Consider the following 22,485-nt stretch of genomic DNA (forward strand, 5'->3'; position numbering starts at 1 on the left):
TCCGTAGGATTCAATATTGATTTGGCCCACCCTTTGCAGCTATAACAGCTTCAACTCTTCTGGAAAGGTTGTCCACAAAGTTTATTAGTGTGTCTATGGGAATGTTTGGATATTCTTCCAGTAGCGCATTTGTGAGGTCAGGCACTGATATTGGATAAGAAGGTCTGGCTTGCAGTCTCCGCTCTAATTCATCCCAAAGGTGTTCTATCGGGTTGAGGTCAGGACTCTGTGCAGGCCAGTCAAGTTCCTCCACCCCAAACCTGCTCATTCATGTCTTTATGAACCTTGCTTTGTGCACTGGTCCAAATAATTTTGCATACTGTATCTCCTAACTGTCCCTGATTTTGAGGGACTATCCCTGATTTAGAACAGTCCCTCTGTCCCTCTTTCCTCCTCATTTGTTCCCCATTTTGGTCTGATCTATATATTTGTATATAAATTGCACTTTCCATCTTTTAAAAAAAAGTGTTTCCCAGTGCTAAACCTTTCATCCAATTAAAAAATTGCTGCATTTGTAATTTTCAAAAGCCAGTATAAAGGAATAGTAGTGCTAAAAAAAGCACTTATGGGCTTAACTAATAAAATAATTCTTCTTTAAGGGGGTGTGTCCTATGCCTGCATACGTTTGCTAATAGGTGTCCCTTGTTCCCATCTCAAAAAGTTGGGAGGTATGCATTTGGTGGAGGGGAATTATGGTGTGGGGTCGTTTTTCAGGGGTTGGGCTTGGCCCCTTAGTTCCAGTGAAGGGAACTCTTAAGATGTCAGCATACTAAGACATTTTGGACAATTTCATACTCCCAACTTTGTGGGAAAAGTTTGGGGATGGCCCATTCCTATTCCAACATGACTGCGCACCAGTGCACAAAGCAAGGTCCATAAAGACATGGATGAGCGAGTTTGGGGTGGAGGAACTTGACTGGCCTGCACAGAGTCCTGACCTCAACCCAATAGAACACCTTTGGGATGAATTAGAGCGGAGACTGCGAGCCAGACCTTCTCGTCCACATCATTGCCTGACCTCACAAATGCGCTACTGGTAGAATGGTCAAACATTCCCATAGACACACTCCTAAACCTTGTGGACAGCCTTCCCAGAAGAATTGAAGCTGTTAAAGCTGCAGAAGGTGGGCCAACTCAATATTGAACCCTACAGACTAAGACTGGGATGCCATTAAAGTTCATGTGCGTGTAAAGGCAGGTGTCCTAATACTTTTGGAAATATAGTGTATGTATGATCACTCAGCTGTTGTATCTTTCCTCAAATTTGTACGCATAAGAATGTTGGCCAAAAATAGTTTCAGGGGTCCTAGCAGCAATATATGGAAGCATGACCAGTTCTTTTACTGCCCACTAGCCTTGGATAGAGATTATCTTCCTATGTAATTTGGCCAAAGGGAAAATACTTGGCTTATTATCTTTATACATCATTTCAGTGGATAAAGGTGTTGAAAGTGCAGTTATCTATGCCATTATGAAAGAAATCAGGTTTGGATTTAGGACTTGATGATGGGGAGGAAGCACAGCAAAAACTGGCTGCAGGTTACAAGCAATCCATAAATGTCCCAAAAACAGTCATAAAAACAGAAAAATATTAGGTGTCAGCTGTTGTCAGCATTATCCTGGCTCCCAGATCTATCGATGACGTATATTCCACTGATATAATGGGACTTTTCTGGCTTGGGCTTCAGTTTAGCATTTCATAGTACACTCGCTCCCCCTCCCTGTTTTTCTCGCTCTCTCTATCTGGTATTTGCTGACATTGTACATCCCCAACCTTTCCTTTTAACACATCCAAATACTGTTTTTGTATGTGTTGGGTCAGGTTTCTCTCACTGTGAGCAGTACTCCATGAACAATGTAAAATATGTTCTGCAGAGGCCACACTGCCTTGCTGGATCAGGGTGATCATGCTGACTTCTGACATGGTGAAGAGGTGAAGAAAGTCATAGATTGTATGCTTCCTTAAAGAGTCCTTGTCACCATTGTAAAAAAAACTTGCAAGCAAAAAAAACCCCAGAAAAATCAATGCTTGCTAGCAGTGTTATTCCTTTCCATAAATGATTTTGTACTTAGAGTATTTTTTTGCACACACGATAGGAAAATCCTATCGCGTGTACAGGGCATAAGGTATTCTAACTTGATCTTTGATCAATTATTGATTGCCTTGTTTTACCTTCCTTGCCTTATTACCCTTATTTTGTTTACCATCAGGTTGCTTGTGACCTATTTTCTGTGCACTGTTATAGAGTGGTAGCATACTAACGCCTAATTTACACAGGTGTGAATGGCCTTCAACCCATAACTAGGTGTGTCAGTGGGGATCAAGCAGCTTTAAATGAAGGTTCACACTAACAGCGGTAATGAAATTGTGCGAGTTCAGCGGAACTCACGCAATTTAATTCCTGCATGTCAGTCCCAACTTCGGGGGCAATTTCAGAGACATCTGTGCGGGTTTCTGCACAAATACCTATTGAAATCGCACCCTGAAGTCACCAAAAGTAGTACAGAAACTATTTTTGAGAATCGGTGCGGCGTCGCACCAATTCGGACGGTGCCATTGCCGGCAATAGCCGTCGATTTGGCATGCGATTTGACATGTCAAATCGCATGTCAAATCGCTGCAATTTGAAACAAAGCTAAAGTGGAGTTCCAGGCATTTTATTAACTTCTGTCCCCTGTGTTCGTGATCACTTCCTGTATTCTCGCTGCATTTTTGTTTATTTTTTTGAGCAGTGCAAATACCTTTTTTTGGTTGTAATCTCCCACTTTTGCAGTACCTTGCCATGGTGAGATATGTCATGGAGTTTTAGGCACTTTATTAACTTCCGTCCCCTGCGTTCGTGATCACTTCCTGTATTCTCGTTGCATTTTTGTTTATTTATTTCGAGCAGTGCAAATACCTTTTTTTGGTTGTAATCGCCCGCTTTTGCAGTACCTTGCCATGGTGAGATATGTCATTTCCGCACACCCATTGGCTCCTGGGATATGAGTGTCATCAATCCCAGAAATCAAGGTGCTGCCGCCGGCGCTTGTAGCTTTGCGCCGCGCTTTGTTGTTTATGCGCATGTGCGAGATCGGGAGGTGCATGCTGAAGCGCCGTATCCCAAAACAAGATACCAGTGGGATTCAGCTGCTCACACTAAAAGAAGGGAGTGTGCTCGGGGGGGACTGCTAAGTACGTTTTTTAAAATACATAACATTTACAAAAGCTACATTAACTAATAATGCCACTTGATACCGGATTATGTGCAAACACAGGGGTGTTTTAAAAAAATAAATGCTGGAACTCTGCTTTAAGAGTTGTGGCAGAACAAAGAACACATAATTTCATGCGGATCCTGCATGGGTAAGTGCTACATAAGTGTAGCACTACCCTCATAGGAGTTGCAAAAGTCAGGATTCCCCACTGCTGCACAGCCAGTCACATAGCATTTTCAACTTGCACCCAGACTCAGAAAACAGTCCCTGAGATTTTGTTTTTGTTGTTTTATTGAGGGGATAATAACTTGGATGGGGATAGGGTTTGGGATGTTCAGCTTGACAGTAACAAAAACGAACCAGGAGAAAACTTCCTCCCTATTTACAGCTCCACATGATCCTCCTGCACAGCTTGACTTGATCCTCTTTACAGCTCCTCTTGACTCTTTCTACAGAACTCCAATTGATTTACTCTTTGGAAACTAACAGTATCTTGTTAGCTCAGCAAAAGCCCCTTTACAGGCTAGGAGCTCTCAGTCCTAGAAAAGTAGAACACGTGGAGCAAACTGCATCCTGGAACACCTCGGACTTCCCCGTAGACACTAATCCCAGCTCTACTTCTTGCAGGAAATGCTATCCCACCTGGCTGCCCTTGCACCAGTCCACCCGACTGACACACTGGACATTTCCCAGGGTAAGGTTTGATGAAGACACCATTGTCTTCACTGGAGACCTGCTGCAAGTGGCAGTCTTTTTTTTAAATGGCAGTTGAGTATCATACAAAGTGTACAAAGTGCTTTAGCAGATTGTCATTCACTTAGGGTTTACATCTACTTACACTTTTACGATTAATTGACGCTAATCTTGTTCAAATTTAAAAAAAAAAAGAATTAAGGTTTATTCATTTAAAATAGTTACAGAAAAGCATTCTATATTCCATCACATTGTCAGGGACAGGACAAAGGCACATAGTGGTATCCTGCAGTATGCATGAAGACTTTTTCAACTTTGATAATATAGTAAAAGACTGATCTTACCCATGAAGTCACAAAGCAAGGTCTTGCTGCAATAGCGCAAATGTACATGGTTGTGGTGGTTTGTTAAATTTGATCTCAAGCCAGGTACAAGACAGGCCGGCTCTCTGGGTCCTTTTTGCCCTTACAAGGATCTTTCTGTCGCCCATGTGCAGTAACTGAAGACAGAAAATAGAATATTAAAGAAGAAGCGGGTTCAAGAGGGGAAGGAGAAAAGGAGCCATGAGAACCAGGGAGAAAGGGGGTATGGGTCTGGTCAGAGGCGACTGGTGCTAATTTATTTGGGGGGGGAGGCAAACAAAACCCCGACCCGCCCCCACCCCACACCCTGCCAGCCCCACTTGCCAGTCCTGCTAGCCCACTCGCCAACCGTGCTTGCAAGCCCGCCAGTCCGGCACTTACCCCATCCAGGTACCGGTGGCTTTGGGCCTCCTGGCCAATCCGGTCGCTTCTCCTCCTTGCCAATCCGGTCTCAGGACCCACTTCCTGTCCTGATTGTCCGAAAGGAGATGCAGTAAGACAGTAGCGAATGTTGAGTCGCTACTGTCACAAGTGGGTGTTCTCGGGGGCGCAGCCCTGAGCCCACCCTTTTTGAAGCCATTTAGAGCCGGAGGCTCTAATCATGTGCTTTGCAAAAAGAAAAAAACCCGTAGAACTCTATGCGTCCGGCGCCCTGCATGGAGATTAGGAGCTGGGTGCATAGAGATTAGGGTGGCAGCCGCTGGGTCTGGTTACCATTTTAAAGTCTTGTATTGCCACTTTCCAGTATGAAACACACTTGGATGCATACAGATTGGCCAGACACGTCTCTGGCCATTTCTTTGCATTCAGACTATGTGCACTATTGATATCTTATAGGTAACTATGCAATACCAACTCCTTATATTTGTGTATCTTGCTCAGTTTTGTTTTTCAAGTTAGTAAAACTTATTTTCCAAATGTATTTGATATATGTTTGAAGGTTTTTATTTTATAATAATAATAATAATAATAATACAATAATATGTAGAACACAGAATGTATTGACTTTTTTTAAGCCTTTTAGGAAAGTAATTTGCACTTTAACCATCTCAATACAGGGCACTTTCACCCCCTTCCTGCCCAAGCCATTTTTCAGCTTTCAGCGCTGTCACATTTTGAGTGACAATTGCGCAGTCATACAACACTGTACCCAAATGAAATTTTTATGATTTTTTTCCCCACAAATAGAGCTTTCTTTTAGTGGTATTTGATCACCTCTGCGGTTTTTATTTTTTGCGCTATAAACAAAAGACGAGTGACAAGTTTGAAAGAAAAACACAATATTTTTTACTTTTTGCTATAATAAATATCCAATTTTTTTTTTTTTAACAAATTTTTTCCTCAGTTTAGGCTGATATGTATTCTTCAACATATTTTTGGTAAAAAAAAAATCGCAATAAGCGTATATTGATTGGTTTGCGCAAAAGTTATAGCATCTACAAAATAGGGGATAGATTTATAGCATTTAAAAAATTTTTTTTTTTTTTACTAGTAATGGCGGCGATCTGCAATTTTTATCGTGACTGCCTTATTGTGGCAGACATATCGGACACTTTTGACACATTTTTGGGACCATTCACATTTATCCAGGGATCCGTGCTATAAAATTGCACTGATTACTGTATAAATGTGACTGGCAGGGAAAGGGTTAACACTAGGGGGTGATCGAGGGGTTAACTGTGTTCCTAGGGAGTGTTTCTAACTGAAGGGGGAGGGGACTCACAAGGGGAGGAGACCGATCGGTGTTGCTCTATACTGAGAATACACATCGGTCTCCTCTCCTCTCTGATAGGATGTGGATCTGTGCGTTTACATACACACATCCACGGTCCTGCCGTGTTACCGGGCAATCGTGGGTGCCCGGAGGACATCGCGGCCGCCGGGCACGCGCATCGGGTGCCCAGTGACACGGCGGGCGCGTGCGATTGCTGCCACCGGCGCGCACGTGCCCCCCTGGTGGTATATGACGCCCTCCCAGAATGAGAGCCGCGCCGCCTGGCCATCATATGACAGCCAGCGGGCGGCAAGCGGTTAAAGTGTGAACGTTACATATATAGTGACAAGCGCGCATCCTGACACAGTGTGTATTATACAGTGTGTATAATCCTTAGTGTTTTAAACCCTATAGGTGTGATATTGAATAATAAATATCCCAAATAATTTATGTGAAAAAAACTTATTGAAGAATTTGTTATAGTTCCGCTAAATATTGAATTACCATGCTCCAAACAATAGTGTGAAAATAATATAGTAAAAAATTTTGATATAGTGACACCAGCCACAATGTTGCTAAAAAAACTTTTGGTCAGCAACAATGTAGTATTCACTCATTACTCAAAATAATATTGTGAACATCATATGGTGAAATATAGTGATATAGTGACACCAGCCACAATGTTGCAAAAAGACTCTTTGGTCAGCAACAATGTAGTATTCACTCCACACCTCAAAAATAGTGCTAGAAAAAAATATTCTGTCAGTGAGAACTTCTTCCCCCTGAATATCCTGTGTAAGGATTTAAACAATAAAAAATATGTATTCAAACTCAGTCCTCATAGAAATATATATTATGCTGATGATGAAATAAATCTTCTACTGGAATACAGCGATGATCTTCCTATTCAGAAAATATAGTAGAAGAGGCCGCATACCGGATCAGATGGATCTCTGGTTAGGGAGATCAAACAAGCTTGTTGCATTAGCCTCCTGGCTTCCCTGATTATCACCTGGATGTCAGTTGTAGAATCTTCATCCACTTTACCCAATCCACAGAACAGGTATCCTCTGTTTTTTGGTATACAGGATTTCCACAACTCCAGAATAATTTTAAATCTTTGAATTATCCATAGTATAGCCAAACACCTCAGTGGGAACAAAGCGGGAGAAAGTCCATAGTGCAGATGTGTATTTCAAAAAATGTATTTTTTAAAAAACTTTTTCACAGTCACTTCAACAGATTCCACTGCAGTTGATCACAGCAATGACACACAGCACTCTAGGAACCGCAAATCAACAACTTCAAAAGTGCACAGCAAACGGGAACCAGATAAAAAAACAGCTAAAAAACAGCTAAAAAGTTCAACTGCAAATTTTAGCAGACATGCAGCAAGGGAGCAAACTGACTGACTGCAAGGGAAAAAACTAAAAAAACGTGATGGCATCACAGCCTCTAGCTCCACCCGACATGTTTGCCCTAAACAGGCTTCCACTGGGAATGGAGACATCTTTCTTTATATAAAGTGTGAACGTTGAATGTCCAATATCTCAAAAACCGAACAAACAGAAAGTTTGTTTTTGTGGTACAAATCAGAACAAACGCAGCACAAACAAATGGTATTGTTATGATCAAGGGGTCAAGCTCGAAGACCAGTTGCTATAGCAGTGGAAGCTCACACAGGAACCAGCAGGATAGGAACACAGGCAGGTCACCCTGGCAGATGTCACAGACTCACTTGAGGTGCGAAATCTAAGTACTAACCGGAGTTCACCAGAGCTCCTGATGGTGGAGATGGATTTTGTTGTGTGTTAGTACCAGGTTGCAGTCCTCAGGATCGCCCCACCAGGAGGTGAGCAAGCCGGGGTCCAGTAGCATATATAGCAGATAGGGATCAAGCAGAAGTGTAATCGAGGGACAAACCAAAGGTCGGTAACGAATAGTTGCAGGTTGGAATTAAGCAGAAGTGTAGTCGAGAAACAAGCCAAAGGTTGGTAACGAATAGTTGCAGGTTGGAATTAAGCAGAAGCGCAGTAGAAGAGTGACGGTAACGAATCGTTGCAGGTTGGAATTAAGCAGAAGCGTAGTCGAGAAACAAGCCAAAGGTTGGTAACGAATAGTTGCAGGTTGGAATTAAGCAGAAGCGTAGTCGAGTAACAAGCCAAAGTTTGGTAACGAATAATTGCAGGTTGGGATTAAGCAGAAGCGCAGTAGAAGAGCAAGCCAAATGACGGTAACGAATAGTAGCAAAGATACAGACAGCAGCAGGAGAGACAAAAGCGAGATATTGGCTGGAGAAGGCACAATATTCTGGCAACCAAGAAGTGCAGAGACAAGGCTTAAATCAGGATGTTCAGGGGAGGAGTAAAGAGGTCAGGGTTCAAGGCAAAAAAGATTCACAGCGGGATCATTCAGTGAATAGTCCAGGGAACTGTCCATCATTCCAGGTGGCTCAGCAAGCAGAGTCATTGACAAACACTGTTTTCAAAATGTAATAACATGTGGTGCAAAGTGAGAGAAGTTTCATCAAACATAATGCGCAATATCTCTGAAACCAAACCAGCACATATGTGAATTTTTGCTGCACAAATTAGCACAGATGCAGTACAAACGAATGCTTTCTTTGTTTTTAGATTTGAATATTATTGGGTGCAAAATTGGTGGGGCTTGATGTTACATAATCTGAATTTGAATTTCAATATTTCAAAAACATTCTTTCCTGACAGACTCCATGGCAGCCTACGTGTGTGTTAACCCCGCCTCTTCTCCAATGCTATAGGACCCCACTCCCATAAATTTGAGCTTACCGCTAGAGACGGCGTTCCTTTTTTGTCCTCCTCATTTAGAACAACAAACAGTGCTCTTACATTTACGGATGTCCAATCGGTCGAGGTTGTTGCTGGGCATACCTTTAATGGTGGCGATATAGCCCAGGGCGCAGCCGTGGGCGGGTGTGTGGCTCCAGGCCTCTGTGTCTGGTGGTGGAGATGGCCTTTCTATGCCCAGGCGCCGATCGGCTGGCAGGTCTGATGATTTTCCTTTCCTTGGCAGCTAGTGTTTGTTTGTTGTCTCCCCTTGTGTGCCTTCCCTCCCTTCCCCTCTCTCCTCTAAGGCGCCTGGAAGCGTTCCAGGACTTGGCTCCCTCTTCTGGGTCGTGGCTCCAGTGTGCTTCTGCGCATGTGCGATCCTCAGCCAAAACCGAGGCTTGGTTTCGCGCATGCGCAGTACGGCCGGAAGTCTCGGCGATCACGCAGGCACTCTAGAAAGGGGGGGGGCATCATTACGGTGAGGATATTTAAAATCTCTGTAAGCCCCTGTGACATTGGGGATCACTGTGGGCACCTTGCGACAGCTCCTCCATGCACCAGGGTTCCCAGGTTAAGGTAAGCCAGTCTGGGGGTTATGGTGCAGGGTGAGGGGGCGGAGTTGGCTCTTAAAGGGCAAGCTACATGTTATTTGCTCTCCTTCTCCCAGGATGTTCGTGTGTTCCTACAAAGCTGCGGGATCATCACTTATTGTCTGCCAGGGTGCCATGGACAAGTCACCGCCTCTGTGCGGCCAGCCCTCATGCTCTAGGTACATGGAGTGTGGGTGGGGACGGGGCCATGTTCACGTTGGATGGACGTATCCCCTAATGTGATGTATTTCTGCCTTTCTCCTTTTTAGTCCTTTCAGGTCAGATCACCAATTTATTATCCAAGACAACAGGGACCTTACCAGGCCGCAAAATCAACCTTTCTTATCTAGGTCCAGACGTGACTCTCCGTCTAGGACCCATCAACAGAGCAGATGTTCCCATTCCTCCTCCAGACACCACACTCACTGCCATGACAGCCGATTTGATCACAGAGCCTGCTGGGGATGTGGGACATGAGTTCCGGAGGGCAAATCACTGTGTAATCCATGTTATGCCTGGGCGGTTAGGGAGAAAGCGATGGAAAACCAACAGATGGAGTCTCTTGTTATCCCTAAAGGAGTGGGGTAAAATGCAGAGCCAGTCCACCACTCTATCTGGCTCCTTGGCTGACGAGGCCCAGGAGGATCCGGGCCCATTCCAGCCTTACAATACCTCCCCCGTCTTTCCAGACAGCGAATTGGAGGGAGATTAATTTGTCGGTGCCTTCAACTTCACCCTGGTTTCTCCATTAATTAAGGCAGTCAAAGAGGCCCTTAAGTGGGAAGATCCTTCCACTCCTCCGGCTAAGCAGAGGAAGTTCTTTAAACACCTGGGAAAGGAACGCTCCAATTTTCCTTTCCTTTCTGAATTGAAGGACATCATTGATGAAGAGTGGAGCAAGGTAGATAAGAAGACTTCTATGTCAAGTAAAACTTCCAGATTATACCCCTTAAAGGCAGAGGAAGTGAAACATCTGGAAAACGCTCCCCTTGTAGAAGCAGCGCTGATGCAACTAGCTAAACACGTCAATCTTGCCTTAGAAGATGCGGTATCCTTCAAGGATGGGCTTGAGAGGAGACTAGATCAAGATCTCAAGAGAATTTACGGGTTAGCTGGTATGGCTTGCAAACCCGCCTTGGCCCTCGCAGCCATGTCCAAGGCTATGGAAGCTTGGACAGAGAATGTGGATTCTGTTCTCAGAGGCGTCTCAGAAGAACTGATCAGGGGCTCGCCAGTTCAGGAATTGAAGCTGGCAACGGCCTTCCTAGGGGAGGCTTCAATCGATCTGATCCACCTGTTGGCTCGGACTATGCTATCCTCGCTCACGGCTAAGCGGGCCTTATGGTTGCGCCCTTGGCTTGCTGATCCAGCATCTAAGCAGGCCTGGTGTAGGATTCCCTTTGAAGGGCCCTCGTTGTTTGGCAACAGGCTGGATAGCGCTATAGCCCGAGCCACAGGTGGGAAGTCGGGCTTCCTACCCCAGGATAGGCGTCTGTTTGGTCAGAAGAAGCTCCAGCATAGAAGACGCAGTACTGAGCGTTCAAGGGAAGCACGCTCCTACAGGCCCGGCTGGGATTTCAGAAGGAAATTGGAGCAAAGGTCAGACATCCTTCCAAAAATCTGCTAAGGCATCCAGTGGACGAGAACCAGGTAAGTAATTTTGAGATTAGGCCCGCCCAGGTGGGTCGGGTGGGTGAGCGTCACGTCTGGGTGGCCTCAATCTCAGATTACTGGACCATCAAGACGGTCTCCACAGGCAATACATGGTCCTTCGTCAGTACTCCTCCCCCAGATTTATTTCCACCCTGCTACTATGGTCAGAAGAAAAGAAGTAGGTGTTACGTTGATTCACTGATAGTACAGGGAGCCGCGATGCCTGTTCCAAAAAAGGAGGAGTTTCAGGGAATATACTCCCCTCTCTTCCTTGTGTAGAAGAAAAATGGTTCATGGCGCCCGGTGATAGATCTAACTTACCTAAACAAGTTTATAATATCTGAAAGATTCAAAATGGAGCCTGTGTCTACCATCCAACAAGCAGTGCAGCCAGGCGATTGTCTAATCTCAATCGATTTGAAAGACGCCTATTTTTATGTGCCTGTGGAAAAAGAATTCCACAAATACCTCTGGTTCAGAGTCAGGCAAGAACGTGTACAGTTCATCTGCCTCTCTTTCTGGCTGACAACCTCACCCCGAGTCTTTTCGAAAGTTCTTCTGGCTGTGGTGGCCCTCATCAGAACAAAAGGGATACACTTGTACCACTATCTCAACGACCTCCTGTTACTGGCTCAGGACAAGGAGCTGTTGATCCACAGGGAGCCGAATTCGAGTGGCTCCTAAACTTGGAAAAAAGCCACCTGGAACCAGCCCAGCGCCTGGTATACTTAGGGGCCCAGTTCGTTGCGGTGGAAAACACCATCTCTCTCCCACTGAACAAGATCTCAATCATCCGAGGGAGAATCTCACAGGCTCTGAGCTCCTCACGCCTAAAGGCCTCACAGTGCCTAAGAATCATCGGCACAATGGTCTCTACGACCCCCCATGGTTAAATGGTCTCTTTGGAGGTTGTGCCCCTTTTCAAACAGGGTTCCTTCATCAATGGAATTCAGGGGACGTCAATCAGTCCATTCACATATCCTCAGTGATGAGGAACAGTCTCTTCTGGTGGCTCCAGCGCAGGAATCTGCTCACTTGTCACACCATTGTCCCTGTCTCATGGGTCACGGTCACAACCGATGCCAGCGGTGCCGGTTGGGGAGCCCTTTGCAGGTCAGAACTTGCTCAAGGCAAGTGGGATGCCCGTCTTCACAACCCTGGCTCAAACATCCTGGAACTACGGGCAGCCTGGTGTGCCCTCCAGTCTTTCACTCATCTCCTCAAAGGGGAATCAGTTTGAGTAAAAATGGACAACACCACAGCGGTCACCTATGTGAAGAGGCAAGGGGGCACCCGGAGCACCACCCTGCTCCAAGAAGTCGAGCCCATCATGTCCTGGGCTCAGAAAAACCTGGCCATCACTTCGGCCAAAAGGGTTTCTGAGATCGGGTCCTTGGGTCATAAAGAACCATTTCTGACTTTCTTTCCGGACCGGGTGGTCCTCATCCCTATGCTATCAAACCCGAAAGTCACTTCAGTGTTCCATGAAAACCGAGAAATTGTCTTACATACATTTAGGGCCCAGGGGTCCTCCAAAGCCCATCCTCTGGATGTAGGCGAATTACTGAGGGAATACCTGCAAATTACTTCCTCCTTTAGACACTCCTACTACCTGTTTGTCTCGCACTCTGGTGGTAACAAAGGGAAGCGAGCTATGACCAGAACAACTGAAGCCTGGATCGTCCAGTCTATTCAGCAGGGTTTGGCTCCTCCAGAGGGACAGCACATTCCACCAGGGGTATGGCGGCTTTGTGGGTAGCAGCCCGGCATGTGGCTCCAGATGTCATCTGCAAAGCGGCCTTATGGGCCTCCATTAATACCTTTATGTCACATTCCTGTATAGAGCCTGAGTCTCTATCTTCTGTGAACTTTGGTTTAAGAGTCCTGTCAGTTGACGGGTTCAATTAAATTTTTTCTTTGATCAGCATACCAACCCGTGTGGACTGGCTAGTTATTTCCCACACGTAGGCTGCCATGGTGTCTGTCAGGAAAACGGAAAATTTATTATCAAATACTTACCGTAATTTTACTTTCCTGATGGACTCCATGGCAGACGGACACAATGCACAATAATGCATGCTATCTTTGTTTTTAAATTTTAATAACACGGGGTGCAAATTGGATGGGGCTTGAAGTCACATAATCTAAAATTTAATATGCATTACCTTTTGTGGCACAAAACTTAAAGCGGAGTTCCACACAAAAATGCAACTTCCGCTTTTCGGAACCCTCCCCCCCTCCGGTGTCACATTTGGCACCTTTCAGGGGGGAGGGGGGTGCAGATACCTGTCTAAGACAGGTATTTGCACCCACTTCCGGCATAGACTCCCATGGGAGTCTATGCCTCTTCCTGTCCCTCCGCGCTGTCTCCTGGGAAACACACAGCTCCCAGGAGAGAGTGGGGACCACTTGGGACGCGCAGCGCGACTCGCGCATGCGCAGTAGGGAACCGGGAAGTGAAGCCGCAACGCTTCACTTCCTGATTCCCTCACCTAGGATGGCGGCGGCAGCTGCCGAGAACCGAGCGGGTTCTCGGCATCGTCTGCCAACATCGCTGGACCCTGGGACAGGTAAGTGGCCATGTATTAAAAGTCAGTAGCTGCAGTATTTGTAGCTGCTGGCTTTTAATATTTTTTTTTTTAGCTGATGTAGGTGGACCCCTGCTTTAACAGCCGGCAGTCCCTCACCCTGCATCTGGGTTGCCTTCTGCCGAATGCAGTAAGCTCAAACTTTGCGTGCGCACAAGTGAGTTGTCTCAATAGGTGTATACAACGGATGTACAGTATGTCCATTTATAAATAAAGTAAACATTTTAAATGGTATGTTAAGCAACATTTAAAACTTGTGAACAATAATTTGTTCAAAGCTCATTCTAGACCTTTCAACGCCATTGCATGCCTTTGTAGTGACTTGGAAAAATTCTTGTCATTGGTGACGCTCTTTTGCCCTGATGGGCCTCAAATGTATGAGAACTGCCTTGTGCAGGTTTTCAAAGTTCCGAAAGATGTTAAACTCTGTAAAATTACAGTATCAAAACTTGTGCAGTTGCACATTTGCAAACATCTGCTTAAATTTCAGTCAAATGAAAGATAATTTTTTTAAGTAAATATAACTCAATTAGAATATGGAAATGCACATAGCTTAAAAGGTTTGTCTAGATTGCTCAATATTATACATTATTTTTGTAAATGTAAAAGGTGTGTTTTACGAACTAATGAAAATTAAGTAAGGTACTTAAAATATCAAAGTAAATTAATTAACATTTATTTAATTGTTGAAAAAGATAAAATTTTTATGTTAAAATTACAAGCCAACAGAATCATTTTTATCAGTGTGGTGTTAGCAGCTGTATCTTAATCTATCATTTAGGGAAATGTATTTCTGGAAGTCTAATGTCTATGTAGGTGTGGGCGTCTGTGAATCACTGAAGCAATAATATTTACCTGTTTACATCCATTTTAATATTTGCGCACACTGCGATGCTGCACAGCCTTGGGCTGGAGGGTTGGTACGGCACCATTAGAAAGATTTACTGAGATAAAAGGTCATTTCGTTGTGCCCTGCAATTAGGTTGCGAGAGGGGATGCAATACATTGCCAGCCTCAGATTTCCAGCTGATTTGTACTGTAAGTGATTATTTTAATCTGGAACCGTATCTGCCCCCTTTTAGTACTACTGAGAGGATAATAGCCCACAGCCGGAGAGGGTGACTGTCAGCAGCAAGGTGAAACGATTGTTGTTGTGTAGAAATAAATGGTCTGATGGCTGGGAGGAAGGGATGGAGATGTGCTGCAGGGAGGGGCTGCTGCTGCTCTGCAGGCAGGGAGGGGACCGTCCATCTCCCTGGTGATGCTGAGGATTAGCTGTTACCATAGTTACAGGATTCAGGAGCAGCAGATGATGCTGACAGTGTCTATACTGCACGGGGACCTACGGTAATGCCACGGTGGGAGGGGAGGGGGGGTGCTGACAAGCACAGGGGGGTGGACAGGGTAAACGGGGGAGAGTTGAGGGTGTGTAGAGGGGGTAACATGGGGAGGGAGGAGGAAATGTGACTGTGCATCTTCTGACTGCGTAACACTGAGCTGGGCCTGGCCATTATGTAGGTATATATACTGTATATCCAGGTGTGTGTGTATTCCTTTTATGTCTATGTCTATACTTATACATATGGATTATTTGTTAGTCTGACTGGGTGTACAGATAAATCTGTATATGCACATAGATAGATGGGTGGTACGTCACTGTTGATTGCATGTGGCATAAATCTGATTCAAATACACCTCTGCAGCTTTGGCATGAATGTGACTCCTAGAATCACAGCAACATAGCGGTTATTGAGACATTTATTTTGGAAATGTAAACAACCATGAGCAACCATGACCATTAAGCTGCCGGGGAGCCGTAAACCCCAATTGAGGCTGGCAGGGAATGCTGACACTTGTAGTTCTTCTATAGCAACTATAGTCAAAGGAGAATCATGTATTTTGTTCAGTATGTGTGGTACATAGGAGATGCATACGGGAGTGCACTTTTTTTATTTTTTCTATATAATTCCAACTTTTTGTGGCTAGGGTATTAGATGTACAAGCAGATTAAGTATAGCAGTTCCTAAACAGAAAGGTCTTCATTGTGTCCAATGTGGTGAAGACAATGGACAGAGCTATATGAGCAGACACGTGTGTCAATGCATGCGGACATGTTCAGAAGTTGTCACTATATGAAAGTCCTATGGGAAAGTCAATGCAAGCAGGGAGGGAGGTGCATGCACAGAATCAGTGACAGATATATGGTGGGTGTATATGTATTATATGAAAATTGGTACATGGTGCCAGATATGTGGTGGATGTATATGCATTATATGAAAATTGGTACATGGTGCCAGATATGTGGTGGATGTATATTTATTATATTAAAATAGTACATGGTGCATGATATGTGGTGGATGTATATGTATTATATGAAAATTGGTACATGGTGCATCTTCTTTAATGCAAATAATGGATACATAAGCATCATAAAAAATGCTTTTATTTGTATTAAAGTACATTAAAATGGTATTAACCCCAAAAGCAAACATGTATTATATCACAGCTTACCATTTCTTAGATATGATGGGTGCGTTCATTTTCTTTGTAAGCTTTTTATTTTGTTTTTATCTGATGATACAGCCAGTATGTCTGTTTTTTTTTTTTTAAAAGAACAAGCTGTCCTGCAGATGTAGCGTTATAGAGATGACACAAACTATTTACCAATGACAGAGGTTCTTACAATGATCAGCTTTTATTTATTTATATAAAACCTTTATTCCAAAAGGTTAAAAAAAAAAAAAAAACTGTTGATGTAATTGCTTATAAAATATTAGCTGGGGTTTGACTTCAATGAGTGAGTGTATTTAAATCTGCTAGGACATCTAACACCCTGCCCCAGACTGGCAATGCTGCTGTCCAAAGTTGCCCCCTGTGCTCCTTTATCCAGAGTGGGGGCAATCTAATACAGGAGGTATGTTACTGGCCAGATCACCAGGTGAAAACAGAGGGGGGAACCTATAAAAAAGAAAAGTAATGCAGCCATCACATCTAATGATTGATAAGCTGCAATATATTACATTTTTGGTTTTGGGCTTACTACCGCTTTTACTTTCATAGGCTGCGGTAATGTGAAAACACCTGTATATGTTCATGAGGAGCATTTGTGTGATTTTCCTGTTCATGGGATGGTCAGCATGACGTTGAGGTACAGAGAGACTCAGATCCTACTCTGAGGAGCAAAGGAGTCACCACTTTAATGAAAGAAACATGTCAATCATACAATGGAGAGATTTGCATTCTAGGTCATGTGTGCCAACTACTTATACTGCCTAAGCTGAGGAATGTTAACCATGATAAAAGTGATGCCATGATAAAATGTGAGTTGCACATGTGATCAGTTATGTCACCAGCCGTTTGATGGCTTTTGATAGCTTGACAGTTCTGTTGACAGCCCATGCAACAGTGACAGCTATCATTCACAGCATGCTTTAAATGTATAATACCGCGTACACACGATCGCACATTCCGACAACAAAATCCATGTTTTTTTTTCCAACGGATGTTGGCGCAAACTTGTCTTGCATACACACTATCACACAAATCTTGTCGGAAATTCCGAACGTCAAGAACGCAGTGATGTACAACGAGCCGAGAAAATTGAAGTTCAATAGCCATTGCGGCTCTTCTGCTTGATTTCGAGCATGCATGGAATTTTGTGCGTCGGATACACGATCGGAATTTCCGACAACGGATTTTGTTGTCGGAAAATTTGAGATCCAGATCTCAAATTTTGTTTGTTGGAAATTCCGACGGAAAGTGTCCGATGGAGCCTACACACGGTCGGAATTTCCAACAACAAGCTCCCATCGAACATTTGTTGTCGGAAATTCTGACCGTGTGTACGCGGCATAACTGTTTTGGGAAAGTTACATAGTTACATAGTACATAGTTACATAGTAGGTGAGGTTGAAAAAAGACACAAGTCCATCAAGTCCAACCCATGCGTGTGATTATATGTCAGTATTACATTGTATATACCTGTATGTTGCGGTTGTTCAGGTGCTTATCCAGCAAGTTAAATTGATGGGTTTAGTCCTGCTTTAAATGGTTTGTCTCAACCTTCTAACTTCCACTTTTGCTGGACATCTTTATCTGTTAAAGGAGGTTGAAAAATAACAGACTTATTGGCAGAATCAACAGGTGACAATAGTTCACACTGATGAGATGCAGGAAACGCAGCGAATCCTGTGCATTTCCCGCACCGCATTGAAATCATATTCTGTTCTGGCGATTTGCTGCGGGTGTCAATGTTAAATTAATGACACCTGAAACAGCTCACAAAACGCAGTGCGATCCGATTCAGGTGCAGCAAAAAAAAGGCATCCTGCATTATTTTGGTGTGGATGCAGTGCTATTCCTGTGCGAATCACATGCAGTGTCCCGCACCGCACAAGTGTGAACCTAGACTTAGAAAAAGGCTGGGTTTAATATTGCATTAACTGCTCTCCAGTTTTGGGGAAAGTGTTATGCCGCGTACACACGAACTTTACGTCAGACTTTGCCCGGCGGACGGGATTTCGTCGGACAATTCGATCATGTGTGGGCTCCAGCGGACTTTGTTTTCTCAAAAGTTGGACATGTTTCAAATCTATCCGACGGACTTGAGTCCGGTCGAAAAGTCCGCTCGTCTGTATGCTAGTCCGATGGACAAAAAGCCACACTAGGGCAGCTATTGGCTACTGGCTATGAACTTCCTTATTTTAGTCCGGTCGTACGCCATCACGTATGAATTCGACGGACTTTGGTGGATTGTGTGTAGGCAAGTCTGTTCATTCAGAAAGTCCGTCGTAAAGTCCGTCGAAAAGTCCACTGGGCAAAGTCTGCCGTAAAGTCTGCTCATGTGTACGCGGCATTAAAGTGGTTGTTAATCCACCAATGTATTTTTTCATAATCCTCTCTGTTTTTTAATGGAATGGTCCCTTGTGACTGTGCTTTATGAAAATAATGCTGTATATACCTTGTTTACAGAGCGCTGATCTGTGCTCATTGACCCGCCGCTTTTGTCCTCTCTCCGCCCGACAGATGCAGTGGGCGGGGCCGAGGACCTCCCGCTGATGTCAGTCAGGAGGGAAGGAGGAGAGAGGCGGCCGCTGCATTTGCCGGGCCAAGAGCGGAGAGAGGCGGCATGTCAATGAGCACAGATCAGCACTCCGTAAGGTATATACAGCATTATTTTCATAAAGCACAGTCACAGGAGGCCATTACAGTAAAAAACAGAGGGATTATGAAAAATAAACAGTAATTTGAGCAGCAGGATGGGAGGGGGTGGCACTAGGGTGACTACATTTGCAAACTGCTATTCAGGGACCCCCCCTTCCCAAAAATCAGTTTGTGCTGTAACAAATCACAGCACAGCCGAGGCAGCGGGTGCGCGCTCTACCCAGAAGCACTGATCACGCCCCCAAAAAAGGCCGCTGCATCGCCACTTCACTCACTGACAGTACTTGTCCTGGACGGTTGAGACCCGTTTTACCTTGTTCCAATGCTTGGCTCTACACTGCCCTGCAGTGATTGGACACAGGAGGCAGGATTTATAATTTCTCCAATCACAAGCAGGGGGGCGAGGATTGTGCCTCTACAGACATTCCCGGCCAGGACAAGTACTGTCAGTGAGTCAAGCAGCAATGTGGAGGTCTTTTTTGGGGGCATCAGATTGGCCCAGGTGTGGGGGGCTGACTGTGTCAGTTTCATTCTGGGACACTGTATTGTCCTGGAATGAAGGTGCCCAGGACAGACCTGCAAAATGCGGGACTGTCCTGGGCAATCCAGGACATGTGGTCACCCTAGGCGGCACAGACACGGAGCTGTCAGGCAGAGAGGGGAGGGGGGAGAGGACACAGGAGACACAGAGTAGGATTGCAGATGACGGAGGCACGTACGCTGAGCTCGGTAGCCCTGATATATTGGAGACAGCATACAGAGGGGAGGGTAGAAACTGGCAGGATCAGCCAGGTATTACAGGTGATGCAGGGGGCCAAATGACACAGCACAAGCACTGTGCTGTATAACATGATTTAGGGGAACAGGATCTTTATTTTTTATTTTTTGGGTTAACAAACGCTTTAACTAGTTAACTAGTTAGGGTTATTTAGTGATATTGTTATGTAACGGCATCAGCCAAATGATCAGGCAGACTGGATGAACACAGGGTGACTTGTCTAAACAGATAGAATGGTGGAAAAGTATGTAATAGTATAAGAAAAGAATAATGCCCCGTACACACGGTCGGATTTTCCGATGGAAAATGTCCGATCGGAGCGTGTTGTCGGAAATTCCGACCGTGTGTAGGCTCCATCGGACATTTTCCATCGTATTTTCCGACACACAAAGTTGGAGAGCAGGAGATAAAATTTTCCGACAACAAAATCCGTTGTCGGAAATTCCGATCGTGTGTACACAAATCCGACGGACAAAGTGCCACGCATGCTCAGAATAAATAAAGAGATGAAAGCTATTGGCCACTGCCCCGTTTATAGTCCCGACGTACGTGTTTTACGTCACCGCGTTCAGAACGATCGGATTTTCCGACAACTTTGTGTGACCGTGTGTATGCAAGACAAGTTTGAGCCAACATCCGTCAGAAAAAATCCATGGATTTTGTTGTCGGAATGTCCAAACAAAGTCCGACCGTGTGTACGCCCTAAAACAGTCATTGAAGCTATCTCAGTAACAGGGATGTTTAGGAATAGTTTTTTCACACGTGACCGCTAGGTGGCAGCGCAAGTTCTCTTGCAAAACAAATGATGGTGCACAGACTATACAGGGGAAGGCAACCTTAAAAAGGTGGAGATCTACCTGAACAACATGGAAGTCAAAGGCACAGTGTCACCTCCTCACACCTGATTTAAACTTATAATTGCTGCACTACCATGTCACAATCGCATGCATTGCACAGCAATCATGGTTTAAATCAGGTGGTGAGGAGGCAACATATCACCTCCTCACCACCTGTCAAACACACTCAGATCACTTTTTTAGAGGAGCAGAAGTGTCCACTGCACTTATGAATAGGATGAGCCAGATGTTTGCGTTGTACGTAAATTCGATTCGAACATCGGGTGTTCGCCGAACAGCGAACATTATGCAGTGTTCACGGCAAATTCAAAAGCCGTGGAACACCATTAAAGTCTATGGGACACTAACATGAAAAACCAAAAGTGCTCATTTTAAAGGCTTATATGCAAGTTATTGCCATAAAAAGTGTTTGGGGACCCGGGTGCTGCCCCAGGGGACATGTATGAATGCAAAAAAAAGTTTTAAAAACTGAAGTTTTTTTCAGGAGCAGTGATTTTAATAATGCTTAAAATGAAACAATAAAAATGAAATATTCCTTTAACCACTAAGCCACCGCCCACCGTCATATGACGGCGGGACGAGGCTTCTGTTGTTCTGGGAGGACGTCATATGACGTCCTCGCCCTCCCGAGCCACTAGGGGGCGCGCGCGCGTGCCTGCTGCGTCACTCGGGACCCGGTGCGCGTGCCCGGCGGCCGCGATGTCCGCCGGGCACCCGCGATTGCCGGGTAACCGAGCAGGAGCGTGGATCTGTGCATGTAAACAGATCCACGTCCTGTCAGAGAGGAGAGGAGACCGATGGCGTGTCCCTTGTACATAGGGGCACCGATCGGTCACCTCCCCCAGTCAGTCCCCTCCCCCCACAGTTAGAATCACCTCCTTAGGTCATACATTAACCCCTCGAGCGCCCCCTAGTGGTTAACCCCTTCCCTGCCAGTCACATTTACACAGTAATCAATGCAATTTTATAGCATTGATCGCTGTATAAATGTGAATGGTCCCAAAAATGTGTCAAAAGTGTCCGATGTGTCCGCCGCAATATTGCAGTCACAATAAAAATCGCAGATCGCCGCCATTACTAGTAAAAAAAAAATAAATAATAAAAATGCTATAAATCTATCCCCTATTTTGTAGACGCTATAACTTTTGCGCAAACCAATCAATATACGCTTATCGCAATTTTTTTTTACCAAAAATATGTAGAAGAATACATATCGGCCTAAACTGAGGAAAAAATTTGTTAAAAAAAAAAAAAAAAATTGGATATTTATTATAGCAAAAAGTAAAAAATATTGTGTTTTTTCAAAATTGTCCCTCTTCTTTTGTTTATAGCGCAAAAAGTAAAAACCGCAGAGGTGATCAAATACCACCAAAAGAAAGCTCTATTTGTGGGGAAAAAATGATAAAAATTTCATTAGGGTGCAGTGTAACATGACCGCGCAATTGTCATTCAAAGTGCGACAGCGCTGAAAACTGAAAAATGGCTTGGGCAGGAAGGGGGTGAAAGTGCCCTGTATTGAGGTGGTTAAATATCGTGCCCTTAGTATGCCTGTAAAGTAGCGCATTTTCCCGCGTTTAGAACAATACCACAGCAAAATGACATTTCCAAAGGAAAAAATTTGAAACTGCTTGCGGCTGTAATAAATTGTCAGAATCTGGCAATATAGATAAAAATCATTAAAAAAAACAGCATGGTTCCCCCCCCAGTCCATTACCAGGCCCTCTGGGTCTGGTATGAATATTAAGGGGAACCCTGCACCAAATAAAAAAAATGCATTGGGGTCCCCCCAACTGTTCTGAGCCCCTTTAAGGCTGCTTTCACACTGATGTGCTGTGGTTTACCTGCACCTGCAGTGTATCTGCAACTTTTCTGGGTTAGCTGCGCTTTGCCATAGACTTCTACTATATCCTGCAGGTGTCAATCACTTTCTGAAAGCGCACCAAAACTCCTGCATTCAGAAAGTGCACCAAACCTGCAAGTGTGAAAACAGCCCTATACTATTATGCCCAGTGTATTGCTTCACACTGACCTGAAGATCTCTTCTTTCCTTTTGCTGGCACCACTCTGAATACGGCTAGCTAT

General features: G+C 44.6%; 1 protein-coding gene across 2 annotated transcripts in view; it reads left to right on the forward strand.

Moving 5' to 3' along the window:
- The first annotated feature begins 14,802 nt into the window (after positions 1-14,802).
- The window catches only part of DMTN (dematin actin binding protein), a 93,090-nt gene continuing 85,407 nt past the window's right edge, over positions 14,803-22,485 (forward strand). The window contains exon 1 of one of the 2 annotated variants that reach the window (XM_073622263.1): positions 14,803-14,952. The gene's annotated coding sequence lies outside the window, so the exon portion shown is untranslated. The remainder of the gene's footprint in view (positions 14,953-22,485) is intronic. The other variant, XM_073622262.1, reaches the window with a different exon arrangement.

The sequence above is a fragment of the Aquarana catesbeiana genome, linkage group LG03, assembly GCF_042186555.1.
Source record: "Aquarana catesbeiana isolate 2022-GZ linkage group LG03, ASM4218655v1, whole genome shotgun sequence".
Classification (NCBI taxonomy): Eukaryota; Metazoa; Chordata; class Amphibia; order Anura; family Ranidae; genus Aquarana; species Aquarana catesbeiana.